Genomic DNA, 13,787 nt, shown 5'->3' with positions numbered 1-13,787 from the left:
GCCGGAAGGGCCTGAGACACGTGGACGGCCCAGGAGAAATGACGGGGGCAGGCCCGAGATCGGGTGCGGGGGCATGTGGCGGCGACCCTGGCCTGGGCGACCGGATGGGATCGGAGGCCCAACAACCTGATAAGCTGGACCTCATCCTCCAGGAGATCCGGGATTCCCGACAAGCACTGGAACACCAGCTGGGGACCCTCACTAATAACCTCTCCCTCCTGAAAGCGGACCACGGTAAGCTGGCGGACAAAGTCAAGAACCACGACCTTGCGATTGCGGACCTCACACCCAAGGTGGCGGACCACGACACATCCATCCGAGACATTCAGGGCCAAATGACCGCGTTGATGTAGTGGGTCGAAGATGCGGAAGGCCGTAATCGGAGAAATAATATATGGGTCATCGGTCTGCCGGAAAAATGCGAGGAACCACGGGCTGCGGAGTACATGGAACAATGGTTCAGAGAGTACGTGGCCACGGACGGACTTTCCCCATACTTCTGCGTGGAAAGAGCGCACAGGATCCCGACGGGGCAGCCTCAGCCGGGGCGCCCCCCTCGCCCTCTCATTGTCCGTGTCCTCAACTACCGGGATAGGGACACCCTACTGCGGAAAGCCCGCGAGAAATCCAACATCCAGTTCGAAAACCAGAGGGTGTCACTTTACCCGGCCTATACGAACATGGTGCAAAAACAGAGGGCCTCTTACATGGAGGTGAAGAAGAAACTGAGAAGCGCGCACCTGAAGTACGCCTTGCTTTTCCCAGCCCGCCTGAAAGTCATCCAGGGGAAGAAATTGCACTTCTTTGAGAGCCCAGCGGACGCGGCGGAATGGCTAGAGGTGATGGGATTGGACGGCAGTCAGGAGGCATCCCAGGGAGAGTTGGCGAGGGCACTGGACAGAAATTCGGAGAGTAGCCGCCACTCCCCGTCTAGATCAGGTAGAGGACAATCGGAACGCGGACCATCGAGGACACTTCAGCAGGATGAACGTCGGAAGGCCATCTCCCTCGTGGGCTCCTTCAGAGAGGACCCGGCGACAATAAACACTGAATCAGAGGACAACACTGGTCACTCGGACTCTGACAGCAGCGTGCTGCTCTTCCCAACGATAACCCATAGAGCTGTGGACGATCTCATAGACAGCTAGGCCGAGGGGTGATATCCTACACCGACTTCTCTGTAGCAGCTCACGTATGGTATCCTTTTGATATGATGTTTTCGGGACCCTGGATGGTGGCACCCACTGGTGACCACGGGAGGGTAGGGGAGGTAGTGTGGGGCGAATTACAGTTACTGGCCCACCCCTTGGTACACCCCATGTCCAGTGGGAATGATGCTGTACCGGATACCACGGGGGGCGAATGAAGGCAGACTAATGCTGGGTATCCTGATGCTGCATATTATCACAATGTACTTTCCTTAGGTAGTGAGCGCCCGGCCGGGCTACTGATGAGCCGGCGGAGACCGGAACTGGTAACACGATGACCCCAAGTGTGCTGGGTCAACCCCCCCAAAGCGAAGGCACAAATGTTTGGTTATATGTGTTCATAATGTTAATGTTGGGCTCGGCCAGGTTTTATGGCTGCGCCGGGTTTGTTTTAGAAATGTTCAAGATTTCTTTTTCCTTAGGTGCACTCTCCTTGGTTCAGCTCCCCAACGCTCTAGTCACCCGACCACCCCTGAGAAAGACTCTCATGCCCACTGATCATGGATGAACAAAGGGGAAAGTACAGGGTAATTACCTGGAATGTACGAGGGCTGGGGGCGGTACAGAAGAGGCATAGGGTCCACTGCTACCTACTTAGACAGCAGACACAAATCGCCTTTTTACAGGAAACGCACCTCACGGCCTCTGAGGCGCAAAAGCTGTGGAAGAAATGGAGAGGGACAGTATATTCCACGTCATACTCGGCGTTCTCCAGGGGAGCCACTATCTGGGTGCGACACGGGACACCATTCACTGCAATAGAACAGAAGGTAGATGAGCAGGGCAGGTATGTCCTGGTCAAGGGGACCCTAGACGGACAATTGATTATTCTGGGCTGTATCTACGCCCCGAACTACGACCAAGAATCATTCCTGCGGGCGGTGGGGAGGGCCCTTTCCACGTGGTCGGACATACCCTGGGTGCTTGGAGGGGACTGGAATGCGGTCTTGGACCTGGCCCTGGACAGGTCACACCCGCCCCTACAGGCGGCCGGCGTGGCCAAGCTCACTGATACATTTAGGGCGTGGGTAAACGGCTGGAGACTCACTGACATATGGCGGGAGGTACATCCTACACATAAAGAGTACTCCTTCACTCACCGGTACATGATTTGCACACACGAATAGACCGATTCCTTTGCACCCACTCGCTGGCCCCATTGCTGAGTGCCCCTGAATACCTGGCAAAGACATTCTCGGACCACATACCCCTCACATGTACGGTTGTCTGGGGGAGGGTTCCGACCCCAGTCCCAACATGGCGGCTAGACCCCCAACACTTAGAGGACGGCCCCTTCAAGGCGGCTATCTCGGAGGCCCTAACACGATACTGGGAGGAGAACTGGGACACTGCGTCTTCCAACTTGGTGGTTTGGGATGCGATGAAAGTGGTTGTGCGGGGAGAGGCGATTGGGAAGCTGGTGGGCGCTAGGAAGGAAGTCCACCAGAAGCTGTGTGACGTGGAGAACCGCCTAGCAGAACTTGAGCGGGAGGCGGCATTAGACCCAGAAAACACCAGGCTTTACAGGAGCAGAATATCACACATGCCGAGACACTAGAAACACTACGCAACATTGACTACAAGACCTACATACAGAGACAACATACGGAGGCGGACCGCTCTGGGGTGCTGTTAGCTCGATTAATCCGAGACAGGCCGGACACCCCGGTCATTACTCAAATCCGGAACCACAGGGGGGACCTAGTGCACACACAGTCTGACATCAACCTGGCATTCCATGACCACCTACAGGCTCTGTACGCCCAAACTGGAATCGGTGACCCTACACATGTAACTGACTTCATGGGGGACCTCCACTTTCCCCAGCTGTCCGCGGCAGTACGGGAATCTGTAGAAGGTCCCATCACCCAACATGAGATACGAGCCGCGATCGCACACCTAAACAAAAATAAGACCTCGGGCATGGATGGACTCCCGGTGGAGTTCTACTCAACTTATGCCGATATACTAGTACCGATACTGGAACGGATCTACAGGGAGGCCTACGAAAAGGGTCACCTTCCGCACACGATGATGCAAGCCATAGTAATCTCCATCCCCAAGCCGGACAGAGATAACCTGGAGATCGGGAACTATAGACCCTTATCTATGCTGGCTACGGAATATAAAATCCTAAGTAAGGTCTTTGCCCTACGTATTCAGCCGCACTTGACCACGCTTATCCATTGCGATCAGTGTGGATTCCTCCCGAGACGCAGTACCTCCGTCAACACGAGGCGTCTACACACTATCATGACAGCGTCATAGGTCGAGTTGACGCGGGCGGGGTGCTTCGCATTAGACCTCAGGCAGGAGTTTGACTCGCTTTCTTGGCCCTTCATGTTCGAAGCCCTAGCCCGATTCGGTTTTCCGGCCCTACTCATACGATGGATTAGGCTGTTGTACACAGCTCCTACAGCCAGGGCTAGGACCGGACTTTATGTGTCGGCAGAGTACCTGATCCCTTGTCCCCGCTGCTCTTCGTGCTGGCTTTGGAACCACTGCCTATAGCACTTCGCCAACACGCCGAGCCCCTGGGAGTGCCAGTGGCAGGGACATCCCATATACTGTCTGTGTACGCAGACGACATGCTACTGTACCTTCGAGATTTAGAAGCCGACCACGCACGATTAAGTGACACCTTTCGCCGATTTGAGACGGCTTCTGGACTGGCCATTAACCAGGACAAATCGGTCGGCTTTTACTTCCATGAGAGGCCAGGTCCGCCCTCTCTGCAGTTCGGCACTTACACGATCCCGGTTGCCCAGACTAGTTTTAAATATCTGGGAATCCGCATATACCGGAGACCAGAGGATCAACTGGACGGTAATATTTCCAGGGCTATTGCCGGTCTCCGAGGCAGCGTCGGCTTCTGGACGTCGCTCCCACTGTCTGTCATGGGACGCATCGCAATAGAGAAGATGGTGATGCTACCGCGCCTGCTATACTACTTCGTAAATCTGCCTGTATGCATCCCACGACGCACCTTTGATTCCCTTAACTCCCTGCTGATCACTCTTATCTGGGGGACGGGCAGACGACGGATTAGCTTGAGGAAATAACAACTCAGCACCTCCAGGGGAGGACTGGGGGCACCGGACTTCCAGGGCTACTTCTACGCCAGCCAACTCCAATGGCTGTCCTATTGGCTGGCCGGTAGGAATCTCCAAGAAATCGGATGGACGGAAGGCCGACTTGCACAGGGCGACTTACACGCCCTATTGCTGCCCAGAAGCAAGATCCCGCTTGCAAGATGCCACCCATTACTCCGTACTGCTCTTCTATGCTGGAGGAAGGCGCTGGCCTATACGTCCATGGTTAAGCCTTATGCAGATAACATCCCGCTGCTGGGCATACCCACACCACAGGGAAGACTGACTGGCCGCGCCCTCAGAGACTGGACGGCGAGCGGAATTGAAAGTGTGGGCAGTTTTTTCGGAGACGACCTACTGTTAGACTACCCCACCTTCGTACATGTGACAGGGACCTCGGATAGACATTACATGCTACATGCCACTGTCTCTCACTACATTTAAATGACCTGGTCGCCGCAGCGCACTCACCCACAACAACACGAACTGGTGCACTTGATACACTACATGGGGGCTGGCGGACACTTGGTTAGGTGGCTGTACACGGGGATTAGAACTCATGCCGCACTCTCCCTAGACGCACTGAGAGAGTCCTGGGCACAGGATACGGGGGAAGAGCTCACTGACGCAACCTGGAGGATGGCCCTGGAACACCCTAAGAGAGTTTCTCGATACGCGAGATTTAAGTACATACAGGCCATGATACTCCACAGGGCATACCTCACCCCGGTCGGACTTCATAAGATGTTCCCTACTGCCTCCCACCAGTGCCCACGATGTAGGGCGGACGAAGCTGGTTTTCTCCACATGCTTTGGCTGTGCCCGTGGCTGAACGGGTACTGGAGCGAGGTATGCCAGACGCTACGTGAGGTGTCCCAGATACAAGTGCAGGTGGGAGCATTGTATTGTCTGACAGGCGCTCGGCCTCGCCCTAAGCCTTTAAAACCAAAACTGAGATTTGTGGACTTTAGCCTCCTCTTAGCAATTAGGAAAATCACTATGCAGTGGAAGTCCACGAGGGCGCCTAGGGTAGAAACATGGCGAACGGATGATATGAAGTGGGGCAGAATAGAAGGGGCAGCGCTCAGGAAGGAGGAAGGAGGTGGTAGGAGGAAAGCCCCGCTAGCGATGGACTGGGAGGTCATGCTATTGGAATTGGCGGACAAGGACCAGCCGCCGTCCCAAGACATCTGACTGCATTGAGGCTATGTGGGAAGTGGGTGGATTAAAACGGACCCACGGATTGCACCAGAGGGGCTGGTAAATTCGTGGCTCAATATTTCTGGAGGAGAGTGGATAGAGCGGGAAAGTAAAAACTAGACTGACTTGGAGAAATGGAGCACCATAGTTGGCAGGGAGGGGGAGGGATAGTTGGGGAGCGTGTGGGTGGGCATACATAAACCCTGAAGTGAACAGAGTCACTCCCTATTGGATGCACAACTGAGAAGTTATATATTAGACGGAGATGATGCGATAGGTATGGGACGTTGGGGAGAAAATGAAAAACGTGTTGTACTGTAATTTTGACATATTGTGTACACTTAACTGGGATGATTGTACATTCACGAATAAAGTTTGTTACAAAAAAAAAAAATGTAGCTATACCCAATGACACACACGCACACGTACACACACACACACACACACACACACACACACACAAACACATACATATATAGTGTATGCATTACTTTATTACACAATTCTGGCAGACAGCTAAGAAGAGATTCTTGCAATAACTATATGAATTATTACAATACAAATCTTTTCCACCTAGAGTTTGTCAAAGTTGGTAACACCAAAATCCTTTTGTACTAAGGTAATCTGAGACATTTCCTGTAACAAGATAGCTATCTGTAATCGTTAATACAGAATAATAAAAATCCACCTTGAAAAGCCTATTGCCTTTAACATATGTATTTCACATTCACTGTGTCAGGCCTACTGCCTTCATTGTAACTAACTCAAGCCAACTGTACTATTTGTAAGCTTCTACAAGGCAACCATCCGGCATACAGTCAAATTAATACACATGTTTATAAAATTACAGTTAGCAAAGATAAATACTAATGGTACTAAGAGATCCTAACAAGGATTAATGTATTTCATATCTTCTATCCCAGCAGTTTATTTGGGTGGATCACCAACACAAAAAGCTTTGCCAGCTACTGTAATCTGTGAAATTTCATGTAACAAAATACCTGCTGACAGGTGTTAGCACAATATAATAACAATCCACCCTTAAAGCCTATTGTTTTTAACACATGCTTTTCACAATAGGCAGATCAGGCCTACTGGCTATGTCCTAACGTTTCATAATAAAAAGGTCACACCTATGGAATCTTGCATGATGTGTGGCAATGAAGCTTTTTGCCTTTATCATTGGCTTTACACGTTACCCAACATCGGCCTATTCAAATGCGCATAAACCGCCAACCATTATGTATACAGTTATAAAATTACAAATATATAGAAAAATACACTAGATAAACAACATGTAGTCCCCCCTTTAAAAGTGGCTTAACAAGTATCATCACAGTGAAAAGCCCCATGGTTTGTCAGAGTGGGTAGCCAACTCAAAACCCTTGCCTACTATGGTAATCTGTGAGATTACATGCAACAAAATATGTGTCAATAGAAATAACAACTAGCTGGAAAAGGCTTACTGGCTTTAACAAATGTTTTTCACAATTAATAAGCTAAACCAGCTGCCTTTGTTATAACTTTTCACAATAAGCTGACCAGACCTATTGCATTTGACATAATGTTTCCCAGTGCACAAATCAGGCCTAGAGATTGTCACCATGGCCAACTCAGGCCTACAGTTTTTAACATAAGATTTCCCATAAGGCAACCATCAGACACACAGTCATAAAATAAGAAAGGTATACAAATTTACAGTTGGCTAAGTACTAAATCCTATTTTTCAAAGGAGGGCCTAACAAGGATTCTCACACTGCAGACTGTCTGTGTCCACGGTTAGTCACATGGGGTAACTAACAACAAACAATTGCCTACGATGGTAACTTGCATTTTCTATGTCGTCTCCCCAGATTTGTCACCTTTTGCTAGACCCTATATTTTTGCTGGCTTTACAACTCTGTGCACGTTACCCCTGCTAGCCAGTAGTAAAGTGCCTGTGTTCTCCCTTTAATATGGTTGAATTGGCATACTCCCAATTGGCATATTTAACTTTTCATCAAGTCCCAAGTATATGGTACCAAACCTGCCTAGGGCGTAGAAGTTAAATGCCACTAGTAGACTGCAGCATCTATTGCACCATTCACTATAGTGGCAGTGTATACATGACTTCAGGCCTAACACTGCAGCCTGACTGTAACAGTACAGAACTTGCAAAGTGACCTGTTAAAGTAAACCCCTTTTGACATGTAAAAGCCTTCCTTTTAAATTTGAATAAGTCACCCTTATGTATGGTAGGGTGCATGATATTTTAAAGTTAATGTGAAGTTAGCAGTGCTTACAGTGACTAGCCCCCAAAAGCTGTGTTCACTGTAGTGTGGCAGGCTGGCCGATAGAGAAAAAACTGTAAAGCTACAAAGCAACATTAAATACTAATACTGTATCTCAGGAAAGGGGCCAGCTAGAAAAATAATGAAACCCCTTTTTATAGTTATTAAAAATCAAATTCAGTGGCAAAGTATATTTTTAATAAATAATCAGGAAAAGGAAATTTTGGGAAAGTTACCCTTTACCTTTCTGAAGTGTCAGGAGGCTAATTAGCATAATCCTCTGCCAACTCTCAGTCTGCGCTCTACCTTGAATAGGTGTGCAAATGTAGTAAGTGATAGGCTGACCTGAAGGGGCAAAGATGACTCCTTTGAACTTCACTGAATATTCAGGGTGGGGTCTGTGGATCTCCTTTTGACAGCAGTGCCACATAACGGAACTCTGTGAACTTCACCCAGGCCTACAATAAATACGTCAGGCCTAGTGCCATTATCATAACATTTCATAACAAACTGAACTGCCAACAACCATGTTCGCTGACTTGCCCTCATAACCAACTCAGTCCTGCGGTATCCCAATGGTGTGCAGCATTGCTTTTTAAAAAAGAAAAAAGGAGTACAAGACTGGCCGCATCATTTTGTAGGCACTCACATAAAGCATCTGCATGCCTACAAAATGACGCAAGTGTTTTTTTTCTGTTTGCCAATCTGAGATGACTGGTCAGCAAAAAAAACAGTAGTGCGGTGGGAGGAAGCAACACAGGGTGAGTAAAGCAACAAGGGACGATGCAAAGGGCAGGGGATAGCAAAACAGAGGGGGAAGCAACAGGAGGGGTGCCTGAAACAATGTGGGGCCAGGGAAAAGCAATGAGGGAAAACAACATGGAGGTGGGAGCAGCAGGGGTGGGGGTGGGTGGCCGTAGGCAACACAGAGGGAATAGGGAAAGAAAATGGAGGTGGGTACTAAACAGAGCCAGAGAGGAAGGTCGGAGGAAAAAAAGAAGACAGAGCACAATGCAGAGGTGGGGAGCGAGGAACATAGGGGAAGAAGCTATTCGGGGAGTGGGAGGCAGCAGGAAAGCACATACAGTCTCATAGAGTTCTCAAACAAGAAGTAAAAAAGCAGCGCCTGAAAACTGAGCAGTGAAAAGACACAAGTAATGGCATTCTTGCTCCCCGAGAGGGATAATCCCAAGAAGATGAAGCGAATCCTACATGCAAAAACGACATAGCAAATGAGTGTGATATTGAAGCCAACCAATGGGAAGTAAGGGGCGGCTCTAAGTCCACTGTAAGGTAACAAAACGTCTTGCAACAGACAGTGCACGTGCAGTCTATGGCGGGACCTAAAATGGAGCACCGGCAGAAACAGGCTGTTCTTGGGTGTGCCTTTGACACGCTTGGGGGTCGATTCCGATCCGGTAAAATTTTTGTCCGTACGAATCGCATCTGGAGCCGTTTCCGTACGACTCGTACACACACAGTACGACTCGACGAGTACGATCCGGACCGGGGTATCAGGACGCGATTCGTACGGTCCACGTCAGGTAAGGACGATTCGTACAGAAAAGCGCACATTCACATACACACTGTACGGTGCGTACCCCCCCATGATCGCTGGGGTATGGTGCGAACCCCTGCGATCATGGGGGGTACGCACCGTACACCCATCGGACATGGGGTATGCACCGGACACCCAGCGTACATGGGTAACGGTGCGTACACCCCAAGTTTGCGAGGTACGGTGCGTACACCCCGTGATCGCTGGGGTACAGTGCGTACCCCTGTGATCATGGGGGGTACGCACCATACCGGGGGGGGGGCATTCCGATCCTGTTTCGGGGTGAACTCTGCTTTTACGGCTGTTTTCAGCTCCCATAGAAAAAGGGTCGTACGGTGCGTACCTAACACGAATCGTACTTGCCGGTTCGGGAAAAGCACCTGCGAACCGTACAGATATCGCGTACAGCGGGTTCCGAGGGAGATTCGTACGGGCATTTGATTCGTACGGTCCCAGTACGATTCGTACAGAGTCCAGCTCCCGGTACGGATCGTACTTCATCGTTCGTACGGGGGACGTTGCAGGGTACGATTCGTACGGGAAAAACGCTCCGGACGGCAATTCGGAGCACTTTTTACAGGATCGGAATCGACCTCCTAGGTGTGTGAAGAGAACAGCCAAGCCCTAACAGGGCAATAGAGGTTGGCGGATCAAAGTCAGTTATTTTAATTAGCAGTCTGCTCCCCAAAAATTTTTGTTTGTGTCTGCATGGGGTCTGGTTCAGTGTTTACTCTATTTGGGTGAAGCAGGCCCCAGGCAGGCAGTGGAGCAGAGCTTAAACCGTAGGAACTCAGAGGCTGTCTTCAGTGGCATTGAGTAGAGTGAGGGAGGGCTGCCTTTTTGTCATGAACAGAGTGAACGATGAGAAGTGGAGGGAAGTGAGAAATGAGTGAGGAAGGGGACTCTAAAGAGGAATGCGAGAAAATAAAAGGGCAGAGGGAAGGAGTGAGTGAAAGTGCACAGGCTCATCAGGTGAGAGATGCGCAAACCGATATATTGAGAGAAGAAAATAACTGAGGGAAAGTGTAAAAAAGGGAGTCCAGGATGATGAGAGACAGAGAAAGAGAGCAATGAGATATAGGCTGAAGGAGAGGCACTGCTGTGAGACTGTGGGAGAAAACTAGAAGGTAGAGGGATGGACGAAGAGACAAAGTGTAGACACTCATTGAGTGAAAGACAGAGCACTGGTAGGGTCAGAGAGAGGAAAATAAGAGAGAAGGTGGGCACATATTGATGTGTGAGAGAGAAAGATGGAACTGAGAGGACTGAGACAAGAACTCAACTGAGCATGAGGCAGAAGGAGTGAGTGGGCAGAATGATAAGATGAGAGGGCCCCGAAACAAGCATTTGCAATGCAATAGGTCTCACATTTACGAGAGTTTGAGCTATTGGCATTGTAAATGCCAACAGCTTAAACTCTCAGAAATGCGAGATATGCCGGTTCATGGTGAGTGAGGTGTCGAGTATGATGCCGAGGTTGCGGGCATGGTCCGTAAGGGTGGGAGGGTTTCTGAGGGCAGGGGGCCACCAGGTATTGTCTCATGCAGAAGGGATGGACCCGAGGAGGAGGACTTCCGTTTTCTCAGAGTTGAGCTTCAGACTACTGCTGCTCATCCAGGATGCCACGTCTCACTTTAATATCGATTGTGCACCTTTCCTTAGACTTGGAGAGTTTTAAGCTATTGGCATTTGCAATGCCAATAGCTCAAACTCTTGTATATGCGAGACGTATGACATTGCAAACAAGCACCCGTCATCGTCCCAGGCTGCTTTGAAAGTGAAAGCACGCATGGCGCGCTGAATGTAAGGAAAGCACGTCTTGCCTGCAGTAGGCCAAAACCCATTAAAGAAAATAGTGCTTACAGACGACTTAAAACATAGCGTGTTGCAACAGAAGTGCCAGTCGCCATGGGAGGTTTCAAATGAAGACAAGGCGGTACTAAGGAGGGACTAACAAGGTGATTAAGGAATCAAAAGCCAGCATTTACAAAGGACAATGACACAAGCCAATTAAAAATATGGACGGAGAATGGGTGGGGCTTCAAATCCCTAACTCAATATAGCATGGCTCACAGAGCAGCGCATGCGCTGCACAGGATCGACCTAAAAATGGGAAGAGAAAGTGAGGGAAAGAGTATAAAGGAGACGGCCAAAATATAGTAAAAGAGAAGACATGAAAAAACTAGAGTGAGGGAAAATGTGATAAGAACAGCAACTGAAAGGTCTACAGAAACAGATGAGGGCAGTGATGGGTGGGTAAAAGAAGGGATATAGTTTGCAGACAGTACACAGTTGCAAAGAGTAGAGGTGGGTGAGCCACTGCATGCTCAAGCTACATGGCCTACTCTGGCTCGAGCCAAGGTATGATGGGACCTCCTAGCTGTAGCTTCTGCCTCACCTGCATCCCACTCTTGCTCTATCGCATTATTCGCCAACATCCCCCCCTTGGATGTAGTGGAGAAGGGGCAGGCCAGCAGTGCTGACTGCTCAGATTTCCATAATTCAAATGCAAAAAGCCTGTGGCCATGCCTGCTCTCAGTGGTGTAGCAAGGGGGGGGGGGGCAGTCTGCTCCGAGCGGCATGAGTTTTGGTGGCAGTGACACCCACCCAGCTCTTCCTTTTGCCTGCAGCAGGTGGCAAACGTAGGGGCCGCCAAGGGTGGCATACAGCATACAGCCTAGCTGCTCCACTGCCTCCTCTGCTGAATACCTGAGGCTTGGGGAATGATTGGATAGTGCACAAGCGGGGTACAGGGGAAGCAGAAAGGAAGTGCTGCGCTCTGTAGTGTTTTGAGGGCTGGCGCTCTAGTCCGCCAGCCGGAACTGGACACACGTCCTCCGCAGGGCAGGCGTGGCCTGCGGGGTAGTAATAAAAGGGGTGAACTAGCACTTGGATGTCATTACCCAAACACACCACTGAGTGAGAGTCTGTTCATTTTCATTGCGATACCCTTATCGCCAGGATCATCTACGGACTGGTCCGCAACCCTGGGGGTGAGTGCAGCTTGCAAGGTGTCCCGCTGCTGGAAGGAGGCTCCCCTCTCGTCGTGCGACTCCTGCCCTGCCTTCCCTGGCCGAAGCCTCCCTGCTGCTACACCGCTGGAGGAGTGTGCTCTGTATCCGCGGGGTGGCATGCTGAACTGAGCCGGCTGCCACACCCCGCCTTGAGTGCCGAGGGAAGACCCGGCTTTGCAGTGCACGCGCGAGAGGAGCGCGTTTCCAGGCCGTCAGGACGCGCGAGGTGAGCCCATCAGCCCCAAGGTGAGTGTCAAATCCACAGAAACTCCTCGGAATCCGGTCGATGCTCAAAGGGGTCCACCTCTTGACATCCCCAACTCTGATACCAGAGACACAGAGTATTGAGGTGATCAAGTGAGGGAAAGGAATTAGGGTGGGACAGCCGGGAAAGGGAGACCTGTAACTAAAAACAACATAGATTAATACAAGTCTGCAATTCTAGCTACTCTCAAAAAGATCTCACTAAGGGAGGACTAATACCTGTAATACTAGTTCCACCAGCCGTGGTGTTACTTTGTGACCTCTCTACCTCCCACATGATTTGTCTCGCACAGGAAGAGGTTTCTCCTATAATACAAAGCACACAAATTACTCCACATTCACAACTCCTTCCTGTTCTTTTTAAACACCTCTTATACTCATACATACTCTTGTCCAATTCCCCTTATTAAAACGTAAGAATAACCAAGAACCAAAATGTCAAAATGTCACCAGCTGAGATAAGGAACTGTAGGCACCCCAAAAGGAACAGTAGGAACTCCCATAGCCTGTGGGTCTTTAAAGAAACAGTAATTCCTTGAAATAGTAAACCAGAAAATTACAGCATTTGCCAGCACCAGAGTTAATCCAAGTTCATATCCAACAATTGGATCCAATACCTTAATTCAGCCAATGTCTTAAATCATGCTCTTGAACGGTATTATCAGCATACCATCTGTGCCTCCCAACCAGCTCCACCATAAGCTGCCAAAAGATACGATAGCGCGGTGGCGCGGGCTTCCCAGTTCAGCGCCTCTCACGCCTGGATCAATATAAGGACTTCAAAAAGTCCGGGATCCTAGATTCCTCAACGTGAGTTCAATACAAAGGTGCAGACTCCGGTGTAAACACACAACCATGACTCTGCCACTGAACCTGCAACGGCTAACCAGAGATCACCAAAGCAGCAGCGAGATTCAAACCGGTCCACTCCTTCCTTCAGGACAGACGTTCTCCCACAGCCAACGGGAAGACTCTGCCTCAGAATTACGCATGCCGCTTGCCGTGCGTGCACGATTGAAATACCAGGAGGTCCCTCCCCTAGGGCCTTCTGGGGATTGAAGTTCTGGAAATGTCTGCATACGAACAGTGCGCTAAGCAGGCGCTCTGGTTCATTACCTAACAGCGAGTGCTGTGCCACGTGGGAGGCACGAAGAAGGGAGCGTTTGACCGCGCAGCCTGGC

This window comes from Lissotriton helveticus, chromosome 7 (genome assembly GCF_964261635.1).
Source record: "Lissotriton helveticus chromosome 7, aLisHel1.1, whole genome shotgun sequence".
Lineage (NCBI taxonomy): Eukaryota > Metazoa > Chordata > Amphibia > Caudata > Salamandridae > Lissotriton > Lissotriton helveticus.
The sequence above is the reverse complement of the archived record's forward strand: the minus strand, read 5'-3'. Positions refer to the sequence as shown.